Source organism: Odontesthes bonariensis, chromosome 5, assembly GCF_027942865.1.
Source record: "Odontesthes bonariensis isolate fOdoBon6 chromosome 5, fOdoBon6.hap1, whole genome shotgun sequence".
In the NCBI taxonomy this organism is placed as follows: domain Eukaryota; kingdom Metazoa; phylum Chordata; class Actinopteri; order Atheriniformes; family Atherinopsidae; genus Odontesthes; species Odontesthes bonariensis.
In genome coordinates, this window is record NC_134510.1 from 10606060 (window position 1) to 10614395 (window position 8336).

Consider the following 8336-nt stretch of genomic DNA (forward strand, 5'->3'; position numbering starts at 1 on the left):
AATTTGCGCACTCACCAATCTTTTCGTATTTTACGTTTTCTTTCAGGTACGAACAGAATTTACGAGTGATCCAGACCTGTCGTAGGAGATTCGTAAAATAATCCGCTGTTATTCAAATCAAGTTTGCTTGACTAATCAAATCAAATCAAATCAAATTTATTTGTATAGCACATTACATGTACAAACAGTTCAAAGTGCTTTACATAAAATAAAAGCATAGATATTTCATGCATAGACACATGAGAAAAGAAATGTTTTTAACCTGGATTTATAAATGTCTACATTTGGTGAAAGTTTAATCTCCACTGGCAGTTTGTTCCACTTGTTTGCAGCATAACAGCTAAATGCTGCTTCTCCATGTTTAGTCTGGACTCTGGACTGGACCAGCTGACCTGAGTCCTTGGATCTAACAGCTCTGCTGGGTTTATATTCTCTGAACATATCACAGATGTATTTTGGGCCTAAACCGTTCTGGGATTTGTAAACCATCAGCAGGCTTTTAAAATCTATTCTGTGACTGACTGGAAGCCAGTGTAAAGATTTTAAAACTGCTGTGATGTGTTCAGATCTCTTAGTCCGGGTTAAAACTCCAGCAGCAGCGTTCTGGATGAGCTGCAGATGTTTAATGCTCTTTTTGGGAAGTCCAGTTAGAAGAGCGTTACAGTAATGGAGTCTACTGGAGATGAATGCATGGATGAGTTTCTCCTGGTGTTTTTGGAAGAGGAAACCTTTAATTCTGTTGATGTTTCTGAGATGGTAAAAAGCTGCCTTGGTGACAGCTTTGATGTGGCTGCTGAAAGTCAGATCTGAGTCTATAGTCAGGTTCACTGTGTACTTTTGTGGGAATTTTTTGGGGATTTGTTGATCTATATATTTTTGGAATCTGCTGACCTTGGGGATTCCAAAAACCAATGTTGCCACTTGAACAGACACCTGTATGGCGGCCATTTTGGAATTTCAAAATGTGCGCCATAAAATACAGAATTTCAGCTACCTTGGCCTCTAAACAACCTAAAAACTTAATTTAACATGCCAATCCTATGTTTTCTTGGTCAAGGAATCCAATGGTGACTTCAAAATTATGCTCAGAATCGTGCTGTGGTGCCCCCAAGGGGTGGGAAAGAAAATCGCTATCCTTCTTACTGCCCCCTAAAGTAAAATACATCACTGATTCTTGAGAGTTGGGACAAAGCATGTCCCACATAGAAAAGTGAAATTTATATCAAAATTCAAGCAGTTCATGAATCCCATTAAAATCAGGAAAAAACATGGTCTGTGATATCCCTGAGGACCTCTTTCCATTCCTCTGCCTGTGGTGAATGCAAGAATACCACGCGCTTGTAAGTCAACCATTTTTTGCTATTTTTGCTATTTTGATATAAAATACAATAATGGATTTAATTATAGTATTTTATTCAGATTATTAAGACAGTTGCTAGTTAGTAGCCGAACTGCCAAAATTAGCTGGCTGATTGCTGGAATGTTGGAACGATCAACAAATCCCCCAAAAAATTCCCACAAAAGTACATTTTTGTACACAGTGAACCTGACTACTATTAAACTTTCCCCTTTGCATTAGGTCAGTTGGTTGAGTGAGCGTGTTATGTTGTTACAAGTTATTATTAGTAGAGTTTATTTTTTCACTTTGTTCTCCTTTAAGTAAGTAAACTTTATTTTATATAGCACCTTTCACAGATAAAGATCACAAAGTGCTTTACAATCAAATACATAAAAACAATTATAAGAAAACGCCACCAATAAAACAAATGAGTAATTATAAAGTCATAAAAGACGAAAGAGACCATACAAAGATATATATATATATATATATATATATATATATATATATATAAGTGGAGACATATATAAGGGTTCATTGTCACATGCTCTTGATTGTTTTAAATTCTTTATCAATTATTTTCAGGTAAATAAAAACCCATTTCTGAAAGTAACCTGTGCAATGCTCGTCTGTCACATCTTCAGATAAACGCCTGAAAACCTTAAAATGAGAAACAAGCACATCACACATTGAATTTCATCCGAGCTGCTTCCTGGGTAAGTGTTAACTGAGCTATGTTTTGACCAGTTATCCTTAAACAGTCTGAGGAATCAGATGAGATCTGATTGTTATCATCCTGAAGATACCATTTTCTTTTTTTCCTTAACAGTGACAGTAAAATTAAGCAAGAACCAGTAAAGGGATAATCAGATTTTTTATTTTTTATTTCCAACTTCTGTCACAGCAATGCTGTGTGAACATGAAATGTTTACAATGTATGCATTAACAGCAACCTTTGGTGCACAAGGTTCTTCCTGTTAAATTATGATAACTAAAGAAATTGTTTTTTTATTTTTTTTTTATTTTTTTTTTTATTATTTGCTGATCGTTGAAGTGATCATTGTTGAAGTGGAAAGACAGTGAATTAGGGTGATGGAGGACAGGAAGAGGAGGGGGATGGAAAGATGGAGGAAAGGAAGAGAGGTGAAGGGGGTTGAAGAGAAGGAGAAAGGAAGAGAGGTGGAGGGGGTTGAAGAGAAGGAGGAAAGGAAGAGAGGGGGAGGGGGTTGAAGAGAAGGAGGAAAGGAAGAGAGGGGGAGGGGGTTGAAGAGAAGGAGGAAAGGAAGAGAGGTGGAGGGGGTTGAAGAGAAGGAGAAAGGAAGAGAGATAGAGGGGGTCGAAGAGAAGGAGGAAAGGAAGAGAGATAGAGGGGGTTGAAGAGAAGGAGGAAAGGAAGAGAGGGGGAGGGGGTTGAAGAGAAGGAGGAAAGGAAGAGAGGTGGAGGGGGTTGAAGAGAAGGAGGAAAGGAAGAGAGGGGGAGACAGGAATGCGGAGATGGTGGAATGGGTGAGGTAGGTCGTTGACAAGTAGAGGAGGAGTGGAGAGAATGTGATGTAGGTGTGTGACTCAGCAGGTAAGATGGGAGAGGTGAGGATCAAGATAGATGGAGGCCAGGTCAGATAGAAGCATCTGTTTTTTCTGTTCCTCCGCATATTTTGTCCTTTCCTCCTCCATTTCTTTCTTTTCCTTCTCCAAATCATTTTGAACTGCCTGCAGGCATTTGCTTCTCTCATCTAGATCTTTCTGTTGTTCTTGTAGATTTGTATTTTTTTGGCCTAATTCTGTCCTCTCCTCTTGGAGTTCTTTCTTCTGCACCTCCAACTCTTTCTTTTCTGCTTCAAGTTTTAAGAATGCATCTTTTAATTGTTTAGCTTCGTCCTCTTGATGGCTTTGGGCTGTCCGCAGGAGTTTCATTTCCTCATTGAGGTCTTTCTGTTGTTCTTCTCGTTGTTTCTGTATTTGAGCCAAGGCTCTCCTCTCCTCCTGCAGTTCTTTTTTTTCTATCTGCGTCCTTTTAATTTCTGCTTTGAGATTTATGTTGATATCTTTAATTTAAATGTGTCACTATTACGGTTGTAGCTGGTCAAGAAGCAGCTTCTTTGTGATCCTTTGTGCAGAGCCAGCTCAAGAATCCCCACCTTCTCTTCTTCTTTCCTTTCGCTGTCTTAACTTCATTGTCTTGCTGCTCTTCCCCTGCATCTGTCTTTTGTTTTTTGCTCTTCTTTCTGTGCAACGTCCACCAGCGTCTCTCCTTGTTTTTCAACTCACTCTTGTCCGACACTCTTTGCTTTTCCGCCTCCAGTCGTTGATTATCCTGAGGTGGCGTGTTCTTTTCTTTGTCCTGCTGCAGTTGTTTTGTCTCTTCAGCAATTTTCATCTTTTCCTCCTGAATTTCTTTCTTTTCCTTCTCCAAATCATTTTGAACTGCCTGCAGGCATTTGCTTCTCTCATCTAGATCTTTCTGTTGTTCTTGTAGATTTGTATTTTTTTGGCCTAATTCTGTCCTCTCCTCTTGGAGTTCTTTCTTCTGCACCTCCAACTCTTTCTTTTCTGCTTCCAGTTTTAAGAATGCATCTTTTAATTGTTTAGCTTCGTCCTCTTGATGGCTTTGGGCTGTCCGCAGGAGTTTCATTTCCTCATTGAGGTCTTTCTGTTGTTCTTCTCGTTTCTGTATTTGAGCCAAGGCTCTCCTCTCCTCCTGCAGTTCTTTTTGTTCTATCTGCGTCCTTTTAATTTCTGCTTTGAGATTTATGTTGTCCTCCAACAGTACCTTCAAATGTGTGTTCTCTTTATGTAATTGCGTCTTTTCACTTTCTAATTGTTCCCTCTCATTGTCCAGTATTTTTTTAGACTCTTCCATCTCGTTGTTTATGATTTTTTTTGCCAGTTCAATCTGTTTTTTTTCTTCCTCGACATATTTTGCCAGTTCCTCCTTTTCCTTGTTCAGTTTTGCAATCGCCTCCTCTGTTTTATTCCTCTCCTCACATGATTTTTCCTCCTCTTCCGGCTGTTTTTTAAAGAGCAAATTTATCTTTGCTCTTTCAAGTTGTTCCGTCTGCTCGGCTTCCATTTTCTTTTGCTGCAGTTTTTTGTTTTTTGCTTCCATTTGAGCTTTTAGCTTTTTTTCCTCCATCTGCAGTTTCCTATTGACCTCGTTTTCTTTTTTAACGAACTCTTCAAATTTTTCCTTGGCCTCCTGGAAAGCTCTCTTTACTGCTTTTCTTTCCTCTTCCATCTTGATTTTTTTTGCCAGTTCAATCTGTTTTTTTTCTTCCTCGAAATATTTTGCCAGTTCCTCCTTTTTCTTGTTCAGTTTTGCAATCGCCTCCTCTGTTTTATTCCTCTCCTCACATGATTTTTCCTCCTCTTCCGGCTGTTCTTTAAAGAGCAAATTTATCTTTGCTCTTTCAAGTTGTTCCGTCTGCTCGGCTTCCATTTTCTTTTGCTGCAGTTTTTTGTTTTTTGCTTCCATTTGAGCTTTTAGCTTTTTTTCCTCCATCTGCAGTTTCCTATTGTCCTCGTTTTCTTTTTTAACGGACTCTTCAAATTTTTCCTTGGCCTCCTGGAAAGCTCTCTTTACTGCTTTTCTTTCCTCTTCCATCTTGTTTTTTTTTGCCAGTTCAATCTGTTTTTTCTCTTCCTCGACATATTTTGCCAGTTGCTTCTTTTCCTTGTCCAGTTTTGCAATCGCCTCCTCTGTTTTATTCCTCTCCTCGTTTTCTTTTTTAACGGACTCTTCAAATTTTTCCTTGGCCTCCTTGAAAGCTCTCTTTACTGCTTTTCTTTCCTCTTGCTGAGCGGACGTCTCACTCTCAATAGAGGTATTCTTGGTCTCACACTTTCTCGACTGGAGAAGGTTTTGCCTTTCTGCCACCAGCTGATCCACTCTCTGTCTAAAAGCCATCGTGGTGAGAAACAAAGACACTGTACAGCAGAAAATAATTATATTGATAATGATAACCACAATAATGATAATAATTATACTGGAAATTAACTTAATTCTTATGGTAGTATACTTGTGGGGAAGTCAAGATGATGTCATCTTGATGATGTCATCTTGATGATGTCATAAGCACTTTGATGTACTATGATGTCATAGTACATCAAGGTGCCTAAGCCCCTCCTCCAAAGAGTTGCTATGGAAACAAGTTTCTACACAAAAGTGCTCTGGAGAATTCAGTTCAATTCAATGATAATTTGTTAATCCCCAAAGGGAAATGATATTGCTGCAGTATGAATTAATTACACTTAAAGAGATGCTATATAAAAATCAATAACAGCATTAAACATGGCAAACATGTTAAAAATGGAAGTTTAGGAGGGAGGAAGGAATGGTAGATATCTTCAGAGATGGCCATCAGTGGGATGGGCTGTTGTTTTGGAAGCTGATGAGTGCACATGCAGCACATTGGAAGGTGACACTGGTGAACTCTCTCAGTTGACCACATGGACAGGAACTCACAGCCAAAAGTTTAACATCTGGGGTAAAGAGACAGGTATCATTGGAAAACTCAGTAAACTGCTCCAAAAAAAAAAAGCTCAGTAGAAAATCCCAAGACAGTATGTCCAGAACTACTGCATCAGGCTGCCTGCCTCTAAGGCAGCGGCATTCTGGAACCTCTAGAATGGAGTTGTGTGGGGACATTTAACTTCTTAAAAGGAACTGGCTATCAAAATTTGGATAGAACATTTTTGTTTCAGTCAACAAATCTAAAGTTTGTGTTTTTTTTATTCCTCCCAATGAATTTTCATATCATTTCTTGCTAGATTTAACAGCTTCAGGGATCCTTTTATGCTGGCTGCATGATGCTGAAGGTTTGTACTGCCACTTCACGGCAAGAAGGTTGGTGGTTCAAATCTGAGCTGGAGCCTTTCCATGTGGAGTTTGCGTGTTCCCCCTGCGCATGTGTGGCTGCTCCCTGGACACTCCAGCGTCTTCCTACAGTCCAAACACTTGCATGTGAGCTTAATTGGTGATTCTAAATTGACCCTATGAGTGAGTGTGTGTGCATGGTTGTCTCATTTATTTCTGTGTTGGTCCTGGGATAGACTGGCTACCTGTCCAGGGTGTCACCTGCATCACGCTCAATGGCAGCTGGGATTGACGCCATGGAAGCTGCACTCTTTCATTTGAATATCAGAGATATGAAAAAAGTGAAAATGGTTATTATAAAGGTAATGTCCACAAAAATGTACCAGTTTTCCAGAATAAAGTAGTTTGTAAAGTGGTGGAAAATGAAAAATAATGGATTTGTTATTTATTTGTTTATTCAATGATATTTGTTCTGTTATAATATCTATATGTTTATCCTAACTTTATTCATTATTTGCATCATGTTATTCATAGCCAGGCCAATTCATTTCACTGGCACAGGCATTTATTTAGTTACTTATCAATCTTTTTTTTGTTTGTTTGTTTTTTAACTTTTAACTAAAATGTATTCTCTAGAATAAATGTAACGTTCTCCAAAAAAAGAGCTCTAAAGTGACTGTGCTGAGAGAAACCAACGTGGCTTACAGTTATGGGGCTTCTTTAAAATACTGTCATTTTAGACATTTTTCTGAAATACAAGGACTTAGACTTTGTCAAAGGGCAAAAAGTTAGATCAGCGAGGTGATAGACAGTAAGTAATAGAGAGCCATATGGACTGCTGTGAATGTATCGCTTCAGCTTCAGAATACTTTTTTAAAAACTTCATTCGTACGAGATCACCTTCACTGTCATACTGCTCAGATTGTATTACGTTTAATTAGGAAGTATGTTTTATACATTTAAGTAAAAGTAACAACACAATTAGGGATGCACCGATACCACTTTTTTTTCAAACCGATACGATACCGATACTTGGATCTACCACAAAAAAATGTAATGAATTGGAAGACAGGTTTTGGTCTCACTAGCCCAGTGGTTCCCAAACTTTTTGTGCCCAAGGCACACCAAAGGACAAGTAAAAATCTCAAGGCACACCTATTGTGCCAAATAGCCCTTACATGTGTTATCATTCATATCATGTAAAATATCTGTAAATGTGCATAATTATTTACTAATGCCAAATACAATGTGACAAGCAGGGCCGTATTAAGTCAATGTGGTGCCCCTGGGCACTAAACCTCAAGTGCCCCTAGGCTACATTTTCAAACGTATTCATTCAAAATCAGTAACAATTAAAGCAGCATCCATCTATATACAGTATGTAGGATTATTCAAATATCTCCATTTAAAACCAATCAATTCAATTCACTATCAATCCAAACAGCATCCATATATTAAAATATACAGATTCAAAATGTGTATCAATTCGAAGAGCATTTGTCTATATTGAAATATATTATCAATTCAAAGAGCATCCACCTATGCAGCACTAACAACACTCCTATTATCCAGGGGGACGTCATTGCCACAGCCGTCCCAGAGCACCATAAGTTGTCTCCCCGGAATGCCAAACCACGCACACTTAAAAACTTAATCAGGGTGCTTGCTCTTTTTCCAAATCAAAATTCCAGACTTTTTTAAAACTGATACTTTTTTTCCCCAAGACCTTAACTATATGTACTTGTAACTTGTGTGCCTACTGCCTACTTCAGATTGTACCAACTGTGTTTATTAGAAATGTTCATTTTTATAGGCTAGTATTCAAGGAACAAATGCATTATTCACAGTAAATTATGCTTTTACTGATGAAAACGTTTCAAAACATGAAAATCACAAGTACATAAATTTCACATCAAACAAGTGTCACAAAAACTATCTATAAAAATGAATGGATGGATGAATGCATGTAGAATTCAGTCTCTTCACTCACATCTCATCCCATTAGGCTAACACAGTACGTGACCAGTTAGTAAAATTATAGTTTTATAGCCTACCTTCCTATTTCTCATTTCACAATGCCTGTAAAATTCTACCATACATTTATTTTCCATACTTTTTTAAGACTTTCACACAAAATCCAAGACTTTAAGGTATGGAAAACAGTGCTTCAAAATTCCATACTTA